The 12,603-nt window shown below is 47.3% G+C and overlaps 1 long non-coding RNA gene across 1 annotated transcript; it reads left to right on the top strand.

The window, feature by feature from the left end:
- Positions 1-3,363: 3,363 nt before the first annotated feature.
- Positions 3,364-11,381, top strand: LOC144771648 (uncharacterized). The gene is made up of 3 exons (XR_013599408.1): positions 3,364-3,427; positions 10,776-10,866; positions 11,291-11,381. It is a non-coding gene; the product is annotated as an uncharacterized LOC144771648 (long non-coding RNA).
- Positions 11,382-12,603: the final 1,222 nt, after the last annotated feature.

The following is a 12,603-nucleotide window of genomic DNA, read 5'->3' on the forward strand; positions in this document are numbered from 1 at the left end:
GGGGTAGCTTTTGCCAGGGCCTACATAATTCCTATGGAGCCCACAATATGTTTTGGAGGTCTCTGTACAGGGTAGTGCACAATATGTAAGAGTGGAGGTTTTTATATATCTTACTCATATCCACAGAATGCTAGCGATGACAACCTTATGACAGAATGCCCATTATAGGTCATGGGTAGCCACCACATATCAGAGATAGTATAATGCCATTGAAGGGATGACATTATATGCCAAATTAAGGATGCCTGCCATCAAATGGAAGAGTGTGACCACCTTACATGCACATATATGAAGTGGCACACAGGCACAGACCGGTGCACCCAAACAAACAATAGACTGCTCAAACATTCAAACACGCATATACAAGCATGCATACAAAGACACACGCACACATTCACACCCATTTAGACCTGAGTCTTCCCCACCCAGCAACCTTGATAACATTTGCCCATCAGTTGGTGCCATCATCTCCTCCCCTACATTAACTCCCAGCACCACTACTGGTAAGGTGCCTGGCTGGAACAAACCACAACATTTTTCCTACACAGCTCCAGCAGCTTCGCACACATGCAATGCACTGGTCAATAACTTACTGGAAGCTGCATGCTGATTAGTCAATGTATTTACTTAAGGCCTGCACTGTTAACCAAACTGGTTTGGCAAATGACTTACACATAAGATACTTGGCTATATGGACCAAATGGGGGGGCATGCAAACGCAGGCAAAGAGCCATCCTGTTGTCCAGAACAGGGGGTTTCACCACAAGGCCCTCAGACTAAAGATACTTTAAACGGGAAAACTTGTCAAGCTGCAAAGTACTTGCCCTAATCAATCAATCAATCAGGGAGATTATAATCGCGCTACTCACCCATGAGGGTCTCAAGGCGCGGTGGGAGATCTGGTTAATCGAGGTCTTGAGGGTCTTCCTGAAGATGTGCAGGGTGGGGGCACATCTGATGTTGATCGGCAACTCGTTCCAGGTCTTGGGAGTGATGTAGGAGAACGTTCGTCTGTCTATCTGTTCTTCCTCTGTGGATGCCCGGGTGTTCGGCGAGGTCAGCGGATCGGAGGTTCCTCTTGGGTATGTGGAAGAAGATTCTGTTGTTGGGATAATGGGGTCCGGTGTTGTGGAGGCATTTGTAGGCATGGGTGAATATCTTGAAATCTACTCTTTTCTCGTTTGGGAGCCAGTGGAGGTTACGCAGGTGCTGTGTGATGTGTTCGTGTCGAGGGATGTCGAGGACGAGTGTGGCTGCGTTGTTCTGTATGGTCTGGAGTTTGTGGAGCAGAAACCTGTTGATCCAGGCATAGAGGGCGTTTTCGTATTCTAGTCTGCTGGTTATGAGTGCGTGGGTGACGGTCTTACTTGCTTAGGGGAGGATCCATTTGAAGGTCGTTCTGAGGAGGCAGAGGTTGTTGAAGGAGGTGGAGGCGACAGCGTTGACCTATCGGGTTATGGAGAGGGAGGAGTCTAGTGCGATGCTGAGGTTTTGGGCATGGTCCATGGGGGTGGAGTGGCTGCCGAGGGTGGTGGGCAATCAGCTGTTGGCCTATGCAGAGGGGAAGGGTACGAGGACAAGGACCTCTGTCGTCTCTAGGTTGAGTTTCAGGCAGCTGCTGCTCATCCAGGATGCAACACCCATCATTACTTCCTGGAAGTTGAATTTGGTGGTGATGGGGTCCTTTGTGAGGGAGAGGATGAGCTGGGTGTCGTCGGTGTAGAATACTATGCTGAGTCTCTGTTGTCTGACGATGGCGGCGAGGGGGGGCCATGTAGATGTGGAAGAGCGTGGGGCTGAGTGACGATCCTTGGGGTACTCCGCAGTATATTTCCGGGGTTTTTGGAGAGGAAGCGTGGAAGTCTGATTCTTTGGGTTCTGCTGGCGAGGAAGGGAGCGGAGCCGGTCGAGGGCCGTTCCCTGTATGCCGGCTTCATGTAGTCTGGTGGTGAGTGTGCGGTGGGAGACGGTGTCAAAGGCTGCAGAGAGGTCGAGTAGGATCAGGGCTGAGGTGTGTTCTTGGTTGAGGAGGGTGCACATGTAATCTGTGGCGGCGAGTAGAGCGGTCTCCGTGCTGTGGTTGCTGCGGAATCCGGATTGGGAGTGGTCGAGGATAGAGTTTTCTTTGATGAACTTCATTAGTTGGACGTTGATGGTCTTCTCTGTGACTTTTGCCACGAAGGGTAGGAGGGAGATGGGTCGGTAGGTCTTGAGGTCCGTGCAATCTGCTGAGGGCTACTTGATTAGGGGTCTGACTTCTGCTCGTTTCCAGTCATTGAGAAAGATGCCAATTTCGAAGAGGGCGTTGGTGGTTCGTAGTTCCAGAGCGATGGTGGCTGCAGCTCTGTGGAAGATGTGCGGGGGGCAGGGGTCCGTGGGGGTTCCTCAGTGGAGGCCTTTCATGGTTGATGCGGTGTCTTCGGTGGTGACTGGGGTCCAGGAGATGGTGGGCTGGCTGGCGTTGTTGGAGGAGGGAGTGGTTTGGCCCTACATTACTTTGAATCAATTCAGGAGACATGAAATATAAAGGCAGTGTGGGTTGAGTAGTGGAAGGACGGAAAAGTTGAGTCTGTCGTCAAACACCTGTCTTGTACATTAGGGATGAAGAATTGCTACGTATTGTTTGATATGCTCAGGGAGGAAACAATTTAATCAACATTTTAGAAATAATGCAGAGCCCTCATAACAAGCAACATTTTACAATTGTACAACATACCGTTTATGCATTTGTAGTACATATAGGTTATCAAAATAAAAATCCTATTCAATGCGTATTAAAACCCATACCTTATACAACCATCTAAAAAGCCACCGCAGCCCCTACGGTTACCAGGTGGGACCTTAAAACATAAAATAAAATTAAGGTTAGTCACCACCAATAACCACAAGTTCCCGTTGTTCAGCAATTTTAGTTTTATGTACACACTGGGTCCTTCTGGCAATTCCTGTTCTACCACCATAAACCTGCAATTCCATAGGAATCCCCTGCTGTTTCCTACTGTCAATCAGCCCGTCTCATTATATATTTGTAAGCACAACACCATCACTAATATTCATGCGCCGTTCACTGGTGATGTCTTATTGACGAATTTCCCCCGTTTTAATCACAGTTTTGCCTCGAAGTACACTCGTATTCTATAGGGCAGGCAACATTAATCAGTGGAAAGACTTTGTGGGAGTGATTCGTACCTTTTTCATTATTATTTTAGCCCGTGATTTACCGACATTTAACATCAGATTTGTGTGTTTTTTTTTCAGTTGGTAGTATGTAAGTAATTTTTCCCACCAACATTAAAATGTTCGCACGAAGTCTATTAAGTACATGGTTTTAACATTACATACATCTTTGTTTATCTCTTTTAGTTGTACTTTGCCCATTTGATCTAAAACGTCTCACGGCTTTGATGATGTCCAACAAGTAATACAAGTGAGTACACTTCCGACAATCCGAATAGACAGGAAATACAACTTGATCATGTATATTAGGCAAAATCACCCAAAATTCATTGACAGCTCGGGGCTTTTTCTGATTCATGAAATGAATGCACCCTGTCATTCAAATTATTTCCTTTTGTATTTCCACAATGTATTGGCACATTCAGCTCTATTGCATGTAAGATCACTGAGCAGTCTGCATGACTTGATTGCTGAATTCTGATAAAATTACTAAGGCTTTGCCCTAGCATGACACACAGCTATGCAAAGTGACACCTGCTATTTTTACTATTCAGGGCAAAAGGTGTTTTTAGGGCTCGGCCTACGTCAACCCTGCGTCAGCAGGGGAGGGGGAGCTCCGTGCTCTTATGTTATAAAAAAAAAAAAGTTTCTTTAGGGGTCCGGGCTGCAACATTCCTTAGTGCGCGCGCGTTTTTTATGGCATCTGCATAGTGATTCGTCTTCGCTGTGCTGTGTTTTTGGTAGCCTTGACGCGATAGGATTAATGTAATTTGTCATTCGCCATGTTGGCATTTTCTGTGTGGTTACGCGCACAGCAGTGCATTAATTTCAATTAGGAGCTGTCAGGGTGCCGCGATAATGTAATGCAGATGTTGTGGGCGCGTTCACCAGTCTGCAGTGAATGGCGCGCGTTCGTGCTTTTCTTGTGTTTTCTTTCCGTGTAGGGCAGACGTGAAAGGCATGGTCTTAAGAGCAGAAGGCCATATATCTTCAATTATCTCGCCATCACGGCGGAGATAATTGAAAACATATGCCTGGAGTGGCGCGCGCGCGAGGCCGAGAGCTGAGCAGGATGACTCCATGCCACAATGTCAGCAGTGCTTAATTTGTAGAAAAATAAGTCCAGGATGATCAAAATCTTTCTTATGCGGCGGCCGCAACTTCTCACAGTTATTCACCTGGTTAAATTACTACGCCACCCAATTGTACCATTGTTATGGCCACTGCCTACACTGACAACTCGGAAGCAGCCAGAATCAAAAATAAACTACTGCTTGAGCATCACGACATCGATTATAACAGTCTACTTATTTCACAACTGCATTCATTCACACAAAATGCATTTGAAAGTGCGTTCCTGGGCAAATTGCTTTCATGTGCCGAGCATTACGATCTGCTGCAATAAAGAGGTGTTTTTTAGAAACAAAGTTGGGTAGACTGTTAATTACTATATGTAACAAAATCAGACCATTCAGTTCAGCGTGTAGAAGCAATTTACTTGAGAATGTTTTTGCATGAAAGTATAGCCATTCAAACATGTCAAGGCACTGGATTGTCCAGAGGGGATTAAACAGTCCACCTAAATACTTTTTTATTTATTTTGTAGTGAATTTATGAGCGTTTATGTAGTGAATGCCACCTGGTAGGCATACGCCTTTTGGTGCAAGAGCTTTACATTCTTAAAATGTATTAGTTTGTAAGGGTAGTCCACTGTGCCTCGCAGCGCTTTGGTCGCCTTTGACTATGAACATGAAGCAGCTTTGGAAAAGTGCGTTTTGCCTACTAGCCCCGAACTAGTTATAAGTACAGGCCCAGTGTAATGCCCCCAATAAGCAGCGGGTGCTGGTAAAAGGTAGCAGTGGGCATTCTTGGCACAGTGGTGCAGTGTGCAGCCTGCAGTGGAAGGTAACCACGAGCGCAGGCAAGTGAGTGTGCCCAGCACCTGTCAAAGACTTTAATGCCTCTGGGCACAGCCCGGGTAACTTGCCGTTATCGTGTGTGTAGTGAGTGCAGAGTAGTGAGTGCAGAGTAGTGAGTGCAGAGTAGTGAGTGCAGAGTAGTGAGTGCAGAGTGGTGAGTGCAGAGTGGTGAGTGCAGAGTGGTGAGTGCAGAGTGGTGAGGGCAGAGTGGTGAGGGCAGAGTGGTGAGGGCAGAGTGGTGAGGGCAGAGTGGTGAGGGCAGAGTAGTGAGGGCAGAGTAGTGAGGGCAGAGTAGTGAGGGCAGAGTAGTGAGGGCAGAGTAGTGAGGGCAGAGTAGTGAGGGCAGAGTAGTGAGGGCAGAGAGCAGAGTAGTGAGGGCAGAGGGCAGAGTAGTGAGGGCAGAGTAGTGAGGGCAGAGTAGTGAGGGGAGAGGGCAGAGTAGTGAGGGCAGAGTAGTGAGGGCAGAGTAGTGAGGGCAGAGTAGTGAGGGCAGAGTAGTGAGGGCAGAGTAGTGAGGGCAGAGTAGTGAGTGCAGAGTGCAGAGTAGTGAGGGCAGAGTAGTGAGGGCAGAGTGCAGAGTAGTGAGTGCGAGTAGTGAGGGCAGAGTAGTGAGGGCAGAGTGCCGAGTAGTGAGGGCAGAGTAGTAAGGGCAGAGTAGTGAGGGCAGAGTAGTGAGGGCAGAGTAGTGAGGGCAGAGTGCAGAGTAGTGAGTGCAGAGTAGTGAGTGCAGAGGGCAGAGTAGTGAGGGCAGAGTAGTGAGGGCAGAGTAGTGAGGGCAGAGTGCAGAGTAGTGAGTGCAGAGTAGTGAGTGCAGAGTAGTGAGTGCAGAGTAGTGAGTGCAGAGTAGTGAGGGCAGAGTAGTGAGGGCAGAGTAGTGAGGGCAGAGTAGTGAGGGCAGAGTAGTGAGGGCAGAGTAGTGAGTGCGAGTAGTGAGGGCAGAGTAGTGAGGGCAGAGTGCCGAGTAGTGAGGGCAGAGTAGTGAGGGCAGAGTAGTGAGGGCAGAGTAGTGAGGGCAGAGTGCAGAGTAGTGAGGGCAGAGTAGTGAGGGCAGAGTAGTGAGGGCAGAGTAGTGAGGGCAGAGTAGTGAGGGCAGAGTAGTGAGGGCAGAGTAGTGAGGGCAGAGTAGTGAGGGCAGAGTGCAGAGTAGTGAGGGCAAAGTAGTGAGGGCAGAGTAGTGAGGGCAGAGGGCAGAGTAGTGAGTGCAGAGTAGTGAGGGCAGAGTAGTGAGGGCAGAGTAGTGAGGGCAGAGTAGTGAGGGCAGAGTAGTGAGTGCAGAGTGCAGAGTAGTGAGGGCAGAGTAGTGAGGGCAGAGTGCGAGTAGTGAGGGCAGAGTAGTGAGGGCAGAGTGCCGAGTAGTGAGTGCCGAGTAGTGAGTGCAGAGTAGTGAGGGCAGAGTAGTGAGGGCAGAGTAGTGAGGGCAGAGTGCAGAGTAGTGAGTGCAGAGTAGTGAGTGCAGAGTAGTGAGGGCAGAGTAGTGAGGGCAGAGTAGTGAGGGCAGAGTGCAGAGTAGTGAGTGCAGAGTAGTGAGTGCAGAGTAGTGAGTGCAGAGTAGTGAGTGCAGAGTAGTGAGGGCAGAGTAGTGAGGGCAGAGTAGTGAGGGCAGAGTAGTGAGGGCAGAGTAGTGAGGGCAGAGTAGTGAGTGCGAGTAGTGAGGGCAGAGTAGTGAAGGCAGAGTGCCGAGTAGTGAGGGCAGAGTAGTGAGGGCAGAGTAGTGAGGGCAGAGTAGTGAGGGCAGAGTGCAGAGTAGTGAGGGCAGAGTAGTGAGGGCAGAGTAGTGAGGGCAGAGGGCAGAGTAGTGAGGGCAGAGTAGTGAGGGCAGAGTAGTGAGTGCAGAGTGCAGAGTAGTGAGTGCAGAGTAGTGAGTGCAGAGTAGTGAGTGCAGAGTAGTGAGTGCAGAGTAGTGAGTGCAGAGTAGTGAGTGCAGAGTAGTGAGTGCAGAGTAGTGAGTGCAGAGTAGTGAGGGCAGAGTAGTGAGGGCAGAGTAGTGAGTGCAGAGTGCAGAGTAGTGAGTGCAGAGTAGTGAGGGCAGAGTAGTGAGGGCAGAGGGCAGAGTAGTGAGGGCAGAGGGCAGAGTAGTGAGGGCAGAGGGCAGAGTAGTGAGGGCAGAGGGCAGAGTAGTGAGGGCAAAGGGCAGAGTAGTGAGGGCAGAGTAGTGAGGGCAGAGGGCAGAGTAGTGAGGGCAGAGTAGTGAGGGCAGAGTAGTGAGGGCAGAGTAGTGAGGGCAGAGTGCAGAGTAGTGAGGGCAGAGTGCAGAGTAGTGAGTGCAGAGTAGTGAGTGCAGAGTAGTGAGTGCAGAGTAGTGAGTGCAGAGTAGTGAGTGCAGAGTAGTGAGGGCAGAGTAGTGAGGGCAGAGTAGTGAGGGCAGAGTAGTGAGGGCAGAGTGCAGAGTAGTGAGGGCAAAGTAGTGAGGGCAGAGGGCAGAGTAGTGAGGGCAGAGTAGTGAGGGCAGAGTGCAGAGTAGTGAGGGCAGAGTAGTGAGGGCAGAGTGCAGAGTAGTGAGGGCATAGTGCAGAGTAGTGAGGGCAGAGTAGGGAGTGCAGAGTAGTGAGTGGTGTGTGCTGTTGAGTGCAGAGTGGTGTGTGCTGTTGAGTGCAGAGTGCTGTGTATTGACAATGTAAATGACAATGCCATTTATTTATGATTTAAAGAAAAAAAAAGAAATGTCATGATCAATGCCAATAGCTCTACCTTTAATGAGGCCGAGACCATTGCATTGTAAATGCTTGTTTGCAGTGGAAAGGTGCCCTTCTCATAGTGCAAAAAATGCTTTGAGCTGCTTCGCATCTTGGGGCTCAATAACAAAAGCCCATACATTTTAATGAAAAAAACAAATCTATTAAGATAGCCAGGCTTTTTGTAAAAAACAATAACGCCTACTTAATGCAGGTTCAAACAAATGGAAAACTGTTCTTTTCCGAAAAAATGACAAATATGGCAGGTCAAGAATGCCATTCTGATAAAGTGAAACGGTTGTCATGAATAGGGTACCCGAAAATGTACCCACAAAATTGGGGAACATCTCCTATACTACATATTGAGGTGTTTTTCTGCACAGAACTGCCATGGTCTACATTGAAGTCTTGCATAGAAGTGATGCTGCCAGAAACGGTGGTGGACCACCTACTCCAAAATCATATAATGATCTTAAAAGTATGTGCAAAACAAGCAAGCAAGCAAAACAGGCGCAGGTCCCCGCCTCTCTCCCCCTCCCCTGCTCCTTTTTACTATGAGCGCGAGGCGCGCGCTGATGTTTGGAATGCATTTGCAATGCTGCAGCAGCAACACAGTTTGCAAACTTGGTCACGTTAGCACAATGTTGCCAGTTGGTTTCTAATTTACCAGACATTGAATTTGCAGGTTAACTATCCTCACCCACGTACCTCTTGTTCTCCCTATAGTAATAGTATTTATGTATAGCACTTACTATCCACGGCATTGTAATAATATCCAAGTTTTATTGATGCGCAGTAACATACTGGCCTTCATTAGTGGATTAGCTGCCCCGCCTATTGGCTTTAGACCCGCAAAGAATACTTAGACTCTATTAGCAGCTCAGAACACCGCTGTAATAAAACAGCCAGGAACTCTACTGTCATTACAGCTGTAGGGCCCAAAAACAGCAGTGGACTACACGTTCATTTGGCTTGCACATTCACACCTCACCTTGGCAACAACCTGTCCACCAGTGACGTTAAAACCGAGAGACACTTATTAAAACTTCAGAATGATATTTAACACAGAGCTCATAGTTAGACACACATCGAGGTAGCGGTCATCGCTGCAAAGCCTGCAACTGTGCTTGCTCTAAATAAATCCTTCAGCTCCTTTAAGGAGACCATAAAATGAAGCTGAACTGTGTTTGGGTAAGGTCACATTACATTTTGGTCGGCACTTGGAGATTAAGTGATTTGCCGAGAAAATGCCTGTGCTAAGAGTAGTGCCGTATTAGCGCTTTTATTGGTTAGCCAGCACAGACCGGAGTATATGACTCATTCTGAGGCTGTGATAGAATAAATGACCTCCTAGATGCTGTCTGTGTGGAAAAATCGGGACAACAAGGATTAATAAAATCAATAGTTCTGGCTTGCATTTTTTGTTTGTCAGGGCATGTGAGTATGTTTGTGGGTGGTTATGTTTGTGTGTACTTGTGTTGTAGTGTGCGTGCGTTAATCTGTTTTTGTACGACTGGAGCAGTGTATATCTCTAAGTGCGTATTTTTGTGCGTTTGTGGATTGATGTGTGTGTGTACTTCTCAGTATGTTTGCATACACTACCCTGTTTGTGCGCGCGCCTGTTTGTTTATGTGACAGTGTATGTTTGCGTGTGTAATGTATATCTATACGTATACATTAGTGCATGTGTGCCTCGCTTGTTTGTGTGTCTGTGCATGTTTTAGCATGTGTTTACATGTGTCTGTCAGTGTGTGATGTGAAAGATAAATATTTCGCCTTTACAAAAGCTACTGCATTTGCTTAAACTCGTATCCTCTTTGTACTAAATTTACATTTCATGCTTGTTTTCGCTATCCTCCCATCGGATGTTTTTACGACCACCTTTTTAGGTCGAGGGACCGTTGCACTGCGAAGCAGTGAGGGCGGAGTCCCGAAGATTTTATGTTTTGGAGTTAGGGGGCTTGGAACCCGCCTCTCTCCTCCATTCTCCTCCATTGGCTGGCTTCCTAAACGGAGGCCAGCCATTGGAGGAGAGGGGAGTCACTCCAATAAAGCCCCGTCTCTTTCGGATTCGGGGGCGTGTTTTTTTGCCTTCTTTCGACTGTGATGTCATCCGTCACTCTGAACGCTAAAACACGCCCCCGAATCCGAAATTTGCGGAGCTTTGCGGCCGCCATTTTTTTTCTTCTTGTTTATATGCTGCAGCGTCACAAATGTCTTTTAAATATGAACGTGCGCCTCGCCCTGAAAGAAATGCACATCATTTACGGCTCCTGCAGCCATGTTGTGGTAACGTAGAATAAATATTTCTACCCATATATTTTCTTTACATTATATGCACTCGATGTCTTTAGCGGGAAGAACGTTAACAAACTTCATTAGAGGGATGTTTTAAGATTGCAATTGTTACTCAAACACATAACACAAAACCGTTGATGTTGCAATGCTCTTACTGCTTACATCAGCCCCCCCCTCAAATACCCTACTTTAACTGAAAGACAGGTCGCCATATCCTGCCGTGCGGTCCCTTCCTTTGAACAGCCTCAGACACATTCACACTCGAAACAACTCCATGTCGCTGCATCCACCTGACCTCTGCAGGTTACTGGCGCCGCCGACATTTACCTATCAGACAGGATGAAAGGAGGCGCCACTCACAGGGTCCAGCGTCTGCCATCTTTACAACAAGCACTGCTAGTAGCACCTCACTGTTGATGTTGGCGCTACCATGAGTGCCTCGATCGCATCAGGACGTTAGTCGCCAGGGTACACTTCATTGTTTGCTGTGATCAAAGTACATGCTTTATTCCTTATTTAAACTCCGCACAAGCCACTCTTCAGGACGGCTGCTCTGTCATGCGACCAGAGACGTGTCCTGTGGCACACGTGCTCTTTCCAGTTTTCGTCTTTGTGTAAGTACATCTTAACTTATTAAATGTATCTAGTGTGTCAATGCGTCCTTTGTATTATGTTTACCATTAATACAAAGTTTTGTTTTATTATTTAGCCACAGAAGAAAGTTCTTTTCACAACACTTCGTGTAAACCTGTGACTTTGGGATTAATTTGAAGTGTACTGCCAAACAACTTGTCGTTTTTGTAAGTAGATTGTCGGAATTTTTTGTTACATAATGTGAGTTGTTGACTTAACTTACTTTTTAGGGAAATGCAGTTCTCATGACTGGTATTCAGATGTACAGAAGCAATGATGTCATAGTCACGCCAATAAGCAGAACACTGAGATACGACGCAATCTGCTTCGAAAATGGGTCTCTCGTTAGGTTTTCATTTTATCGACCTCAGGCAAATGATATTCTGGGTTGGCCCTTCTGGTGCTTGCACCTACTTCCCACAGGTTGCGCACAGTTCTCTGCAGCAAAAGCCTTAACCCACTGTTATGTTAGCTTGACAGACAGACAGACATAATAAATGCATGCGTGAATTTAAACGAGCAAGAAAACGGTGGCAAATAATAAACAGAAGAGGCAATTTTAAGGATTTAAGGCGTTGCTTGTTTTTCCAGGCAATACTTCTATTGGAGGCTGTAAAAATGAAGATAAGCCCTCGGCGGAGCCCAGCACGCCATCCTGTCAGACAACGAGCAGCGCAGACCCTCTAAATAACTCCAGTTTGCTGCAGCGGTCACCCAGTCTAACAGGTCAGAGCTTACAGGATGCTGTTCTTGTGAACCGAGTGGCTAAAAGGCAGCTCTCAGCTCGATTTACTGTCTCTTGTTCTTCATAAAAGTTAACTAAATCACACCTGTCGACAAACAGAGATTTTGTATTAAACGCTAATGGTGCTGTGGCTGCCAGCGGGCACTCTGGCAACACAGTAAGCACCGTTGAGTAGGAGACAGACCACTACAAAAAAAACGGACATGCTCAGCCTCGAGGAATTAATTATGGGTAGCCCCTCCCAAATGTTGGTGTACTTTACCATGACACATATGTGTGTGAAGAGAAAAGAAACACTATGTGTGCCAAACAGATATATTTGAGCTCTGATAACCAGAAACAGCATCTGCTTCTCTGCATGCCTGTGTAGGTAAATCTGGAAATGGCTTAGCAATGTGGGGCGCTGCTGCTGGGACGCTGCGCTCTGTTACTGGAGAGGCCAGGCGTTAATGCGCGCCAACCTCCGAGTGAACTGCTTCCCAAAACAGATATTTACTTGAAACAATTCATTTCTCTTGGTTGACAACGCTGCAAAATTGGCCCTGTCTCATTTTATATTCAGTTTTCACAAGTCGTTCATTTTTTAACTGTCTTTAAAATGTTTTGAAGCATTGTAGAAATCTCCATTGTTGAATTCTCCCTTTTAACCTGTATTTTGAAACTGCACTGACGGCAAAAAAATCTACCCTGTCTTTGCTTGAACTTTACGTAACCCGTGCGTGATCAACCCTTGGTTGGATTTTGACCGTCTCGCAAGCCTCTTGACCAACCACTAGTCGTTCCCAAAGGTGAGGGGGAGGAAGCAGGAGGCGTAGGAAATCAGGAGGAGGCCTGCTGCAGGCCTAGCTAGCACGCCGCCGCAGGTAAAAGGTAAGCCATCTGCACCGGTCTATTGCCTCATTGTTTGGAGAATAAGCACTGAAATTCTTAAAGTCAAAGCCTCTAGAACCTAGAGCGACCAGAGTTTCTGCTAAAGACGGCAGGGCACTGGGCCAATGCTGATGTTCGCAGGATTTGGTGTTTGTTGTGTACTCCAGGCTTTATGGGAAGCAGCATTACCTTCCACCCTGTACAGTTGCGTAGTCAGTTATCCTGTTGAAGTTCTGGATATAAGTGACATATTCTTCCAACGCAGAGACCGCGACCGCTACGGCATTTC

This window comes from Lissotriton helveticus, chromosome 8, assembly GCF_964261635.1.
Source record: "Lissotriton helveticus chromosome 8, aLisHel1.1, whole genome shotgun sequence".
Lineage (NCBI taxonomy): Eukaryota > Metazoa > Chordata > Amphibia > Caudata > Salamandridae > Lissotriton > Lissotriton helveticus.